This window comes from Adiantum capillus-veneris, chromosome 1 (genome assembly GCF_014529385.1).
Source record: "Adiantum capillus-veneris isolate H3 chromosome 1, ASM1452938v2, whole genome shotgun sequence".
Lineage (NCBI taxonomy): Eukaryota > Viridiplantae > Streptophyta > Polypodiopsida > Polypodiales > Pteridaceae > Adiantum > Adiantum capillus-veneris.
This window is the reverse complement of record NC_140931.1, coordinates 136,760,494-136,770,537: the sequence shown is the minus strand read 5'-3', so window position 1 is coordinate 136,770,537 and position 10,044 is coordinate 136,760,494. Positions and strand designations below refer to the sequence as shown.

Below are 10,044 nucleotides of genomic sequence, written 5' to 3'. Positions count from 1 at the left end.
TGAGAGCTTACAGTATTCTGCTGGATGACTTTATGAAATGGAATTCCTGATTATGCTACTGATTTGTTCTTGACTTCTATTAAGTGCAAGAACTGATAGACCAAATGACTGCAGCATTTTGGTCTGATTGATCTCGAGTAGACATGGTTGCAATAGGGGTTAGTCAATCGGACATCGATGAGGTCCCAATTGGATTTAGATGCGATTGCTAGCTACATTACCGATAAATCATGGTCTAAGATCCGAATGAATGTTGAATGTCATGTGATGTCTTGTGATGTCGTGTGATTCTGTCGATTGGTACATGTGCTAAATGTGTGTTCCTAGTACGTAGGTACTAACAGTCACTGTCTGCTAAGACGGTTTATGGCCTCTGTCTGTTTTGCAGGCGTAATCGAGGGCGATTACAATGCTTTCAAGAGGGGGGTATGTCACAAAGTGATGACGTGTCTACCCGAGAGCCGAACTGCAGAAAACCCTAACCCTAAAACCTGCAAACCCTAATTTCTGCCAAAAACCCTAACCCTAATCCTAACCCTAAAAATTAAACCCTAACCCTAACCCTAGGACAGCAGGAACTGATTTCCGTGAAATGCGTTGGCATCATGACGTGGCAGAATCCCGGATTTTGCGACGCTAATTTTCAGCTTTTGCTTTATTTCTACGCAATTGGAGAGAGAGAGAGAGAGAGAGAGAGAGAGAGAGAGAGAGAGAGAGAGAGAGAGAGAGAATTCCCTTGCTTTATTTTAAAACTCAAGTGAGTTTGAGAGAGAAAATAGCCTCTGCTTTTATTTAGGCTTTTGATCTGAAGCTTTTGGGGCTCTGCTTTTGGCAACCCTTGTAATTTAAATACGTGGTGAGGGCTCACACTCCGCATAGCATCTGGACGCAGAGTCTGAGAGTGAAACCCGAACCACTCTCTTGTACTTTGAACACTAATGAATACATAAAGAAATACCGAAAGGGAAGCCACTCTTTGGGGCCAATATCTCTAGGCACGGAACTCCGCCGGGCCCAGTGCAAATCTATTGTGAACTGTGAACTGTTTTGAAGTGGTTATTTGGTGTTGTCGTGATTGATTCTTGACTTGGAGTGTCCAAGTCTGTTACACCACGTCATCATATTTTGTTGTGCAAAGTCTTTTGAGTGTTTCTGCTTTATTTTTAATGCCTTTATGTCACTTGGGCCCCATCGGACGGTGTCACCAACGTGTGACCACTATCTATCCTTTTTGTTGATTTTTTTCTTATTATCTATTTACTTTCACTTTTTGGAAACAACCCTCGGGAAATCTAACTGCCCTGCATTGCATAGCTAGTGTGGAACTGTCCAGAGGGAGTCCAGGCCTGAGGGCAAGAGAGCACTAAGGTTGGACAAGGACTATGGTTAGCCAAAGTGGGATCATTCAACATTGACTAGCCAAAGTGGAATCCTTTGCTACAGAGGCTACATTCAATTCTGGGTGTGGCTGCAATGTACAAAGGGGGTCAGATGACCTAGAAAGATACAATGGCAGCATCTCCTAAAATTTAGAAAACTGCTATTTTGGAATTTGCGTCATTACCTCCGGAATAACAAGGAGAACATTTTCTTACTCTGTCGTGAAGTCAACTGGGCAACCGGTTGGGAGATTTTTAGGCGGCAACCCCGAAACGGGAAAATGCTTGTAAATGTGCCAAGTGGCACCTTCTGGTGCACTTTCCTCATGCAACAAGAAGTGGCGCTGAATTTTAAGCTGGGAGAGGCTCATTTTCAGATTTTGTCACAGGTTAAGAGCTATGGAGTGCTTCCTTTCCCTCCTATGTACAGTGCGGTGCCAGGAGTGATGCCCTGCACGCTACGCATTGCCCTCTCTCTCCCCCATGGCAGTATGTTATGCCCCTCTAGTGGGCTTTTCAATTGACCAATGTACAGTTGTGTGGGTCCATGCGCGATTGCCGAGGCAAGAGCCTCTTGCACAGGTACTGGAGTAGCTAGTGGCTAATCCCCCGCAGGTACAGGTGAATTCGGAGAGGTTTCACGCCAAAAATCTTGTCCGATTCAAAGGGCAAGTAGCCCTACAGGTGTGGGAGCTCGTGGACTTGCTACGGATGCGACCGGCACGCGAGACGGAGCCCGAAACAGTAAATTACAGCCTGCTGTGTATTTTTGCAGGTTTAGGGTTCTGGCCCTAAACGGTCCCTAATACCCCCACGAGTTTCGGGGACGCGAGGGGACCGCTGTACAGGTGATCGGACGCATTTTCGGGGCTGAAAACAGAGAATTCAGCGTGCTGTAGATTCTCGGCCTGGTCTTGCAAAGTGCCCGTATGCGTCGGGAAAGTCATTCAATGCGTGGGAATACTGACTGTGAAGGGTCCTAATACAGTTATGTTGCCGAAATCCAGCCGGAACAGTTGAAATTCAGCCAAGCTTGTGCGGGGCAGCTTGTAGGGAACCACAACGTTTATTCCCTCTTTTAAACAATAAAGAAATACCGAAAGGGGCGCCTAAGTTAGGGGCCAATCTAGTGTCAGTCTTCTCATACAGGTGCAATCTAGCAGCCTGTATCCCTTTCCCCTTTGTTGTGTCTTGAAAGTAAAGGTAGAATAGACGACTAATAATGGGTGAAAGCTAAATCAAGGTTTGAAGCAAAGTCTACCGCCCTTTTTGGATTGAACAAGCCGGTTTCATGGTTTCATCGACGGGACTTTTTCCCATAGAAGTGAGCCTTGGTCAGTTTGGGCAGACACAGGGGATCATAGACCAGACACAGGAAATTGCAATTATGGCTGACAGACCAGATGATGTGACTGAAGAGGTTTACTCTTCACAGGGTCAACAGACATATGAAGTGGGTGAGTCTTCAAGACCACCACAGACGGATGATGATATATTCAGGACCCAGTTGGCTACTGCTGTGGCTATGTTCACACAAGTAATGCAGAACCCAAGGTTTTTAGCCTTTCTGCAACCTCCTCTTCTGTCTCAGCAAGTTGGATCACTGGATCATATTCAAAAGCCTATTAAGGCTCGAGCACAGGTGATTCATACTGCACAGTCAATGGAAACACCTGTATACTTGGCGGAGAACATGCAGTCTCCACAACCTGTGCCTAAGGTGCAAGAACAAGTGGCTGAGATGCCAGTCTTTCAAGCTATACCAATTCAGCCAACCACTTTTCAACAGCCTATAGCTGGTTCTAATGGGCAGGGAAGCAACCTACAGGCTATGCAACAAGTCTTCCCACCACCTTCAGTACACCATGGCTATTTTGGAGGTGGATCGGTATTCCAGAGCATGGCTGGTCATGCACCTGGAAATCAGTTTTACACGCCAGGAACAATGTTCGGAGGTGCTCAAACGATGATGCCTAACCCCATGTATGGTGTCACAGGCATGCTACCACGGTTTCAAAGCACTCAGGGCCAATTTGGGATGCCACAGGCAAATTTTGGTATGGCTGGAATTACAAATCAGCAGCCAAATATGGCATTTCCAGGTCAACTTAATTGCGGTCAGGGAACACAAATGAACCCTAATAGTGTTCCCATGTTTCAATCACTTCCATATGACAATTTAACGCCGCTGGAGAGGCCAACTCCGTACAAAGAAGGTGGCAAAGGTGTGACATTCACGACCTTTACAGGGTTTGATGACAGGAAGAAGGCTCTCTCATTCCTCCAGCAATTTGACAAGGCCTATGCAAGGGGAAACTTTATAGAGGCTTCAAAGGTCCGCAAGGCAGCCACTTTCTTGACAGGGGATGCGGGACAATGGTGGACAACTTTATTGCTGCAAGGGCAAGCTCCGTCCACATGGAGTTACTTCAAGCAGATTTTTACAGCAGCATGGTTATCTGATGACTTTGAAGCAGATGTCATGACAGAATGGCACCAGCTTGATGCTGCTACTTGCAAGAATCTGGATGACTACAATCGGAAGTTTTGGAAAGCTCTACTTCCAGTAACTTCCTATAGGTTTGTGCCATTGACAGAACAGATTGAAAAATATTGTTGTGGCCTACCCAAAGGATTGAGAAAATACTGCATGAAGACCAAAGTCACTACTTTGACGCAGCTCATCGAGGTAGCAAACACTGGCAATGGTTTGCTCAAGGGAGAAGATTGTGAATTCAATACTGGCATCAAGGAAGGATCAGCCAAGAAAAATTCAGCGAAGAAGTATGTTCCCAAGGAGGCTCCGAAAGTGACTCAGGAGCCAGCCAACGCAGGGAAAGACAAAGCTACGGTTGAATCAGAAAAGGGACCAGCGAAGAAATGGAAAAGACATTTTCCTCGCAAGTCGGAAGAGCAAAAGAAAGTCCTGAGGTCAGAGAACAAATGCTTTATCTGTGAGCAGCCTGGCCACATTGCTTACAATTGTCCTACAAAGAAAAGGCCAGCTGATTCTGAAGACAAGGAAGACAAGAAAGGAAAGAAGCCCATGGCCGGTCTAGTGCCAGATATGGTGGGCGACAAGCCAAATTCAGATGCAAGTGAGCTTTGCAGAGCATGGGGAAAGGTCAGGGATCAAACAGTGCTTATCTTCTTTGATCCAGGTGCCAAAGCCAACTTCATTTCCCCAGAATTGGCTTCAAAGTTGGGAATCAGACCTGAAGAGATGGGGTATACAGCAGAGGCAGGTTTGGCATGTCCTGGCCATACAGAGGCTGTGACACCCATCATTGGAAAGTTGCGCCTACATACTCGGTCCTATGTAGATGCTGAAGAATTTTACATCATGCCACTGGACGGATGTGATGTGTTGTTAGGTATTCCTTGGTTGTTTCGTGTACAGTGAATCATGGATGCCTACAACAAAAAGATCATTGTACAGAGTAGGGGAAAGACTCACATTCTAGATGTAAAGCTTAAAGGGGAGTCTATTCCCACTGTATCAGCTTCTGCTATTACTTCTGTAATGAAAAAGCATCTTTCTACGTACTTGGTTTTTGCGCCTGAAGTGTCAGATTGTGATGAATCAAATTTATATGTGCTAGATAAAGAAAGGTCAATGTTTTTACAACAGTATAGTGACTGTTTTTCCGATTCATTACCGTCTCAATTACCGCCAGAGAGACCCGAGGACCATGCGATAGATTTGGTGCCAGGCAGTAGCCCACCAAATAAGCCTCCGTACAGGGCTAGTGCGGCTCAGCAGAAAGAGATAATGGGCCAAGTACAGGAGCTGTTAGAAAAGGGGCTGATTCAGCCCAATTCATCCCCATTCTGTTCTCCAGTGTTGTTGGTGCAGAAAAAGGATGGCTCATGGCGTATGTGCATCGACTACCGTGCACTGAACAAGAATACCATCAAGAATAGGTTCCCTATACCTAGAATTGATGATATTCTGGACAAATTAGGAGCAACTATGTTTAGCAGGATAGATCTAAAGAGTGGGTACCATCAGATCCGCATTAGATCAGAGGATGTGCACAAGACTGCTTTTAGAACGACGTTTTGCCTTTATGAATTTTTAGTGATGCCCTTTGGTCTCACAAATGCTCCTGCTACGTTCAATAGGATGATGGACAGGATTTTCCATCCACACCAGCAGTTTGTCGTACATTCTTTGATGACATGATAGTCTACTCAAAGAATGAAGAGGAGCATAGGCATCACTTGGCCATTGTGTTCAAAGAGCTACGCAGTCATAGGTTGCTCATCAATGCAAAGAAAAGTGAATTTTTTCTGGAAGAGATCCACTTTCTGGGACACATTGTCTCAAAGGATGGTGTCAAAATGGATCCTGCAAAAGTTGAAGCGATCAAGTCATGGCCAGATTTGAAGACGGTGCATGATGTCCGAAGCTTCTTGGGACTATGCTCCTATTACAGAAGGTTTATTCGAAATTTCGATGAGATTGCTTCACCTTTACATGCTCTTCAAAAGAAGGCAGTCACCTTTAGATGGACACGGAAAGAGATTTCAGCTTTTAATCTCTTAAAAGAAAAGATGACTTCAGATCCAGTCATTGTGTTGCCAGATCTTAGGAAGTCATTTGTGGTCCAGTGTGACGCCTATGGTAGTAGCATTGGTGCAGTGCTAATGCAAGATGGCAGGGTAGTAGCCTATGAGAGCAGAATTTTGCAAGGGCCAGAGATGACCATGCAAGTCTATGAGAAAGAGTTATTGGCTGTGATTCATGCGCTCTTAAGTTGGAAACGCTACCTGCTAGGTGCAGACTTTGTTGTCCAAACGGACCATCAGACCTTGCGATACTTCTTGACACAGACAAAGTTATCTGAGAAGCATATGCGATGGGCAAATATCTTGTCCATGTTCCATTTTCAGATTGTGCATAGGCAAGAAGAACGTTGTGGCTGATGCCTTGTCAAGGAAGCCACAAATTTCAGCTGTGTCAATTCCTTATCATCATGAACTTCATGATGTGAGGGAACAGTATGTAAATGACGAAGATTTTGCAAGGGTCTTTGAACAGTTAATGGATGGACAACATCATGAACACTATCTTCTCAAAGATGGGTTCATAATGATGCATGGCAGATTGTGTGTCACAAAGCCATTGCGACACAAAGTTATGGAAGAGAGTCATGTCCCATCGTATGCAGGGCATCGTGGTATCGATGCTACAGTTAAAGCGGTTGAGACATTCCTCTATTGGCCTACATTGAGAAGAGATGTGGATGCCTTTGTGCGAGAATGCCTAATTTGCCAGAAGGTCAAGTTTGACAGGCAAAAGGCACCAGGATTATTGCAACTGCTACCTATTCCAGATAAACCATGGGAAAGTATTGCTATGGATTTTATCTTTGATCTTCCGAGAACACAGACAGGAAACGATGGTATTTGGACCTTCATTTGCAGATTCAGCAAGCAGGCTCATTTTATTCCTGTCAGGAAGAAGATAAAGCCAAATCAGATGGCACGCTTGTTTATGAGCAATATTTTCAAGTATCATGGCATGCCACAATCGATTGTTAGCGACCGTGATCCACGCATGACAAGTTTGTTCTGGAGAGGCTTGTTTAAGAATATGGACACCACGCTCAAATTCTCTTCGTCATTTCATTCTCAAACAGATGGGCAGTCAGAAGAGGCAAATTCTATTGTCCTAGATCTACCGAAGTACTATGTGTCAGAGCATAAAGGAAAGTGGGAGCAGTATTTTCCATTGGTGGAGTATGCATACAATAATACAGTGCATTCATCAACTGGCAATGCACCTTTTGAGATAGTTGAAGGTGGCAAGAAAGTTCCTCCCATACTGCATACAAAGGACAAGATATTTGAAGCAGATAAGTATGTTCAAGACATGGATGAAATGTACAAGAAGGTCAAAGTGGCCTTAGAAAAGACTCGGGCAAAGCAAAAGAAAGCAGCTGATCGTCACCGTCGTGGAGTGGTATTTTCACTTGGTGATTGGATGCTTCTACGCTTTGAAAAGGCAAGGTTAAAGAAGATGAAGGGCAAGGAAAGACTGTTTCCAAAGCTCAGCATGCGTTACTATGGGCCTTTTCAAGTGTGCGACATAATCAGTGATGTTGCATATAGGCTGAAATTGCCTGACAGTTGCAAGATTCACAATGCGTTTCATGTGAGTCTTCTCAGACCCTATGTGGGTGATGTGCCAGAAGATATGCCAGTTGAAGATCAGACGAAAGTCGAGGAACTTGACGAGATCTTGGTCCCGGAACAGATTTTGGCACATAAGGAAAGAAAAGTGAAAGGCAAGGTTGTTAGGCGTTTTCTTTAAAAACAGGCTACTCGTCAAGACTTTGTAAGTCTGTAAAACTTCTTCTTCTTTGGCTGCTGCTGCTTCTTAGGGTTTTGGCTTTTCAGTCGGGATCTGCAGGTTGGCTCCGTTCTTCAGTGGCTTGGCACGTCAACAATTTGTGATAGTGACACAAAGGCTTGTACTGATATAAAAGATTCTAGCCATGAATAAGAAGCGAACCTTCTTGAGATACACGAAGACACTTGATCGGAAAACAAATATACTTGCATGAGGATTTTATTTCCACGCAGATGGCACACAAAAGAAAAATATGCCACGCATTCTTGAGGCAAGGAAAAAGGGCAAGTTTGTTGTAGACCGTGATGGTAGGGTGATCATTGAAGATCGTCGCTCCACAAGACAGTACATGGCCTCTAAGACCTTATGAATTGAAGTATGGAACTGCAATGGTTCTCTAAGACTAATCGCAAAATAGTTTGACATAATTTAAAGCTTGGACATTGCTACATATGCAAAAACACACCAATGAGGTTGTAGCAAGTTTGTCTGGCGTGCTTGCTAACAAATGGCAGAAATGTACCTTAGTCTAGAAGACCTAGCGGAATGAGACAAACTAGTGTTGTGGCTATCTTTTCAAAGAGGAAATCTGGATGCGGCACAAGTCGTGCAAAGAAAAGCTTGGGTCATGTCATGCATGCACGATGGATCCACAGGAAGCACTAAAAAACATGCTGTTACTTCCGGACAAAAGCTTCTTGAGTGTCATGAGAAACCTCCAATCCAAGCCACTACACAAGATACACTCACTCAAGATTGATTGGCTGTATTAGGTCTGCCTAATCTGCTGGCTGTAAAACAGATCTGGTCAGCAAACCATCATGAGGAAGATGTGTAAAGCAGGCCTCTAGCTGAGATCAAAGCTATTCTTAATAGTCTTGTCATGCACAACTGCATAGAAAGTTGGTCTATCCCAGCAAATGCATTACCACATGCTTCATGAAATTGTTGAACATCCCTAGATGCAACCTCTATTTATAGTGGACTGAGATGTTAAAGACGACATGTATATGGAAAAAAAACATCATATGGTACTAGACCAAACAATGAGGTGTAATATCTAAGAACACTTGTATGGTCCTCTTAACTTTGAACCATCAAATATTTGTGACTTGTGACAAGTGAACACACGGAAAACTCATTCAGCTCCAACAATCTTATTGAAACTTCTTGAAATGCAGCGTGTATTGTGTTTACTCTCTTAACCTTTGTTTTCCAAAACTCAAGTTCTCCCTTGTCAGTAGTGTATGTTTCCTGTAAACGACCAACAATTTGTTTTTCAAAGTTTAATCTTTGAACTTTTTCTTGTACAGGGTGCTGAAACCGAACCTCTTTTCCTACCACTCCTTCACACATCCTAAAAATCTTAATCTCCAGTCTATAATCTTTCCAAAACCTCTGAAACTCTGTTGAAGGAGAACCTTCAATTGGAGTAACTTGCTCAAGTCACGGCTCCTGCATTAACTCTACTTGAGTATCACAGTCACCCAGCACATGGAACATGACAACTGACACTCTTAACAATAAAGAGTCACCTATCTTCCAATTCAGGCACTGCGCTTGATGTCCATGCATTTCAGACATGATTCACCTTAAGTGTCTCAAGGATCCAACTTGCTGCAACTGGAGGGTTGTGTTTGTTTAATACTTCTGAGCATGCATACATTGGTAGAAGCTAGAAAAAACATGTTGTTCACATCAGAACCTTGACACGAGTACAGAAGACAAGAATTTGCCTGTCAAGGCCAAGCTATGCTAGGCACCAGCTGCAACAGAGAGAATGCTGCGGCATGGCGACTCATCAGCGAAGGGGAATTCGACCTCTACAGGTTTACATTGGTCCTTAGAGCTACCGTTTCCAAGGCGCCCAAAGAAACCCTTGCCCCATGCAAATACCTTGCCATCGGCTGCGTCAGCAAACCAAAACTCGTAAATGCTACGGGTAAGGGCTGAGATAAGCTGGCTTTTGGGAATCTGGAGGCCTACCTGTGAGAGCTAGCGTGTCCTCAGGCTTTCACCTGCTACAACCTTCACACGGATACCCATCGCATTAAATCTTTCAGTCTGACAAATTACGTCTCTAGCTTTTGGCACTGAAAGTTTCCCAATGTTGTCTGGTGTCCATGACACTTCACCTCATAGGACTAATTGAGACGGACCGCTGGGTTCAAAAGAGGGCGGCAGAAATAGCAAAGAAAAAGACCCTTTTCCAGGTGGAAGAGCTTCATTTCCAACTCTTCCGCCGTCCAGAAATAGAGAACCAACATATCTTCTGCCGCCCCACGCATTCACACAGGGTGGCGGAAG

The 10,044-nt window shown here is 44.3% G+C and overlaps 1 pseudogene across 1 annotated transcript; it reads right to left on the bottom strand.

The window, feature by feature from the left end:
* Positions 1 to 8,751: 8,751 nt before the first annotated feature.
* LOC147465635 (ultraviolet-B receptor UVR8-like) lies at positions 8,752 to 9,783 on the bottom strand (annotated as a pseudogene). Its single transcript, XR_015189352.1, has 2 exons — positions 9,724 to 9,783; positions 8,752 to 9,644 (listed from the first exon to the last, which is right to left on the bottom strand). The product of XR_015189352.1 is annotated as an ultraviolet-B receptor UVR8-like (transcript).
* Positions 9,784 to 10,044: the final 261 nt, after the last annotated feature.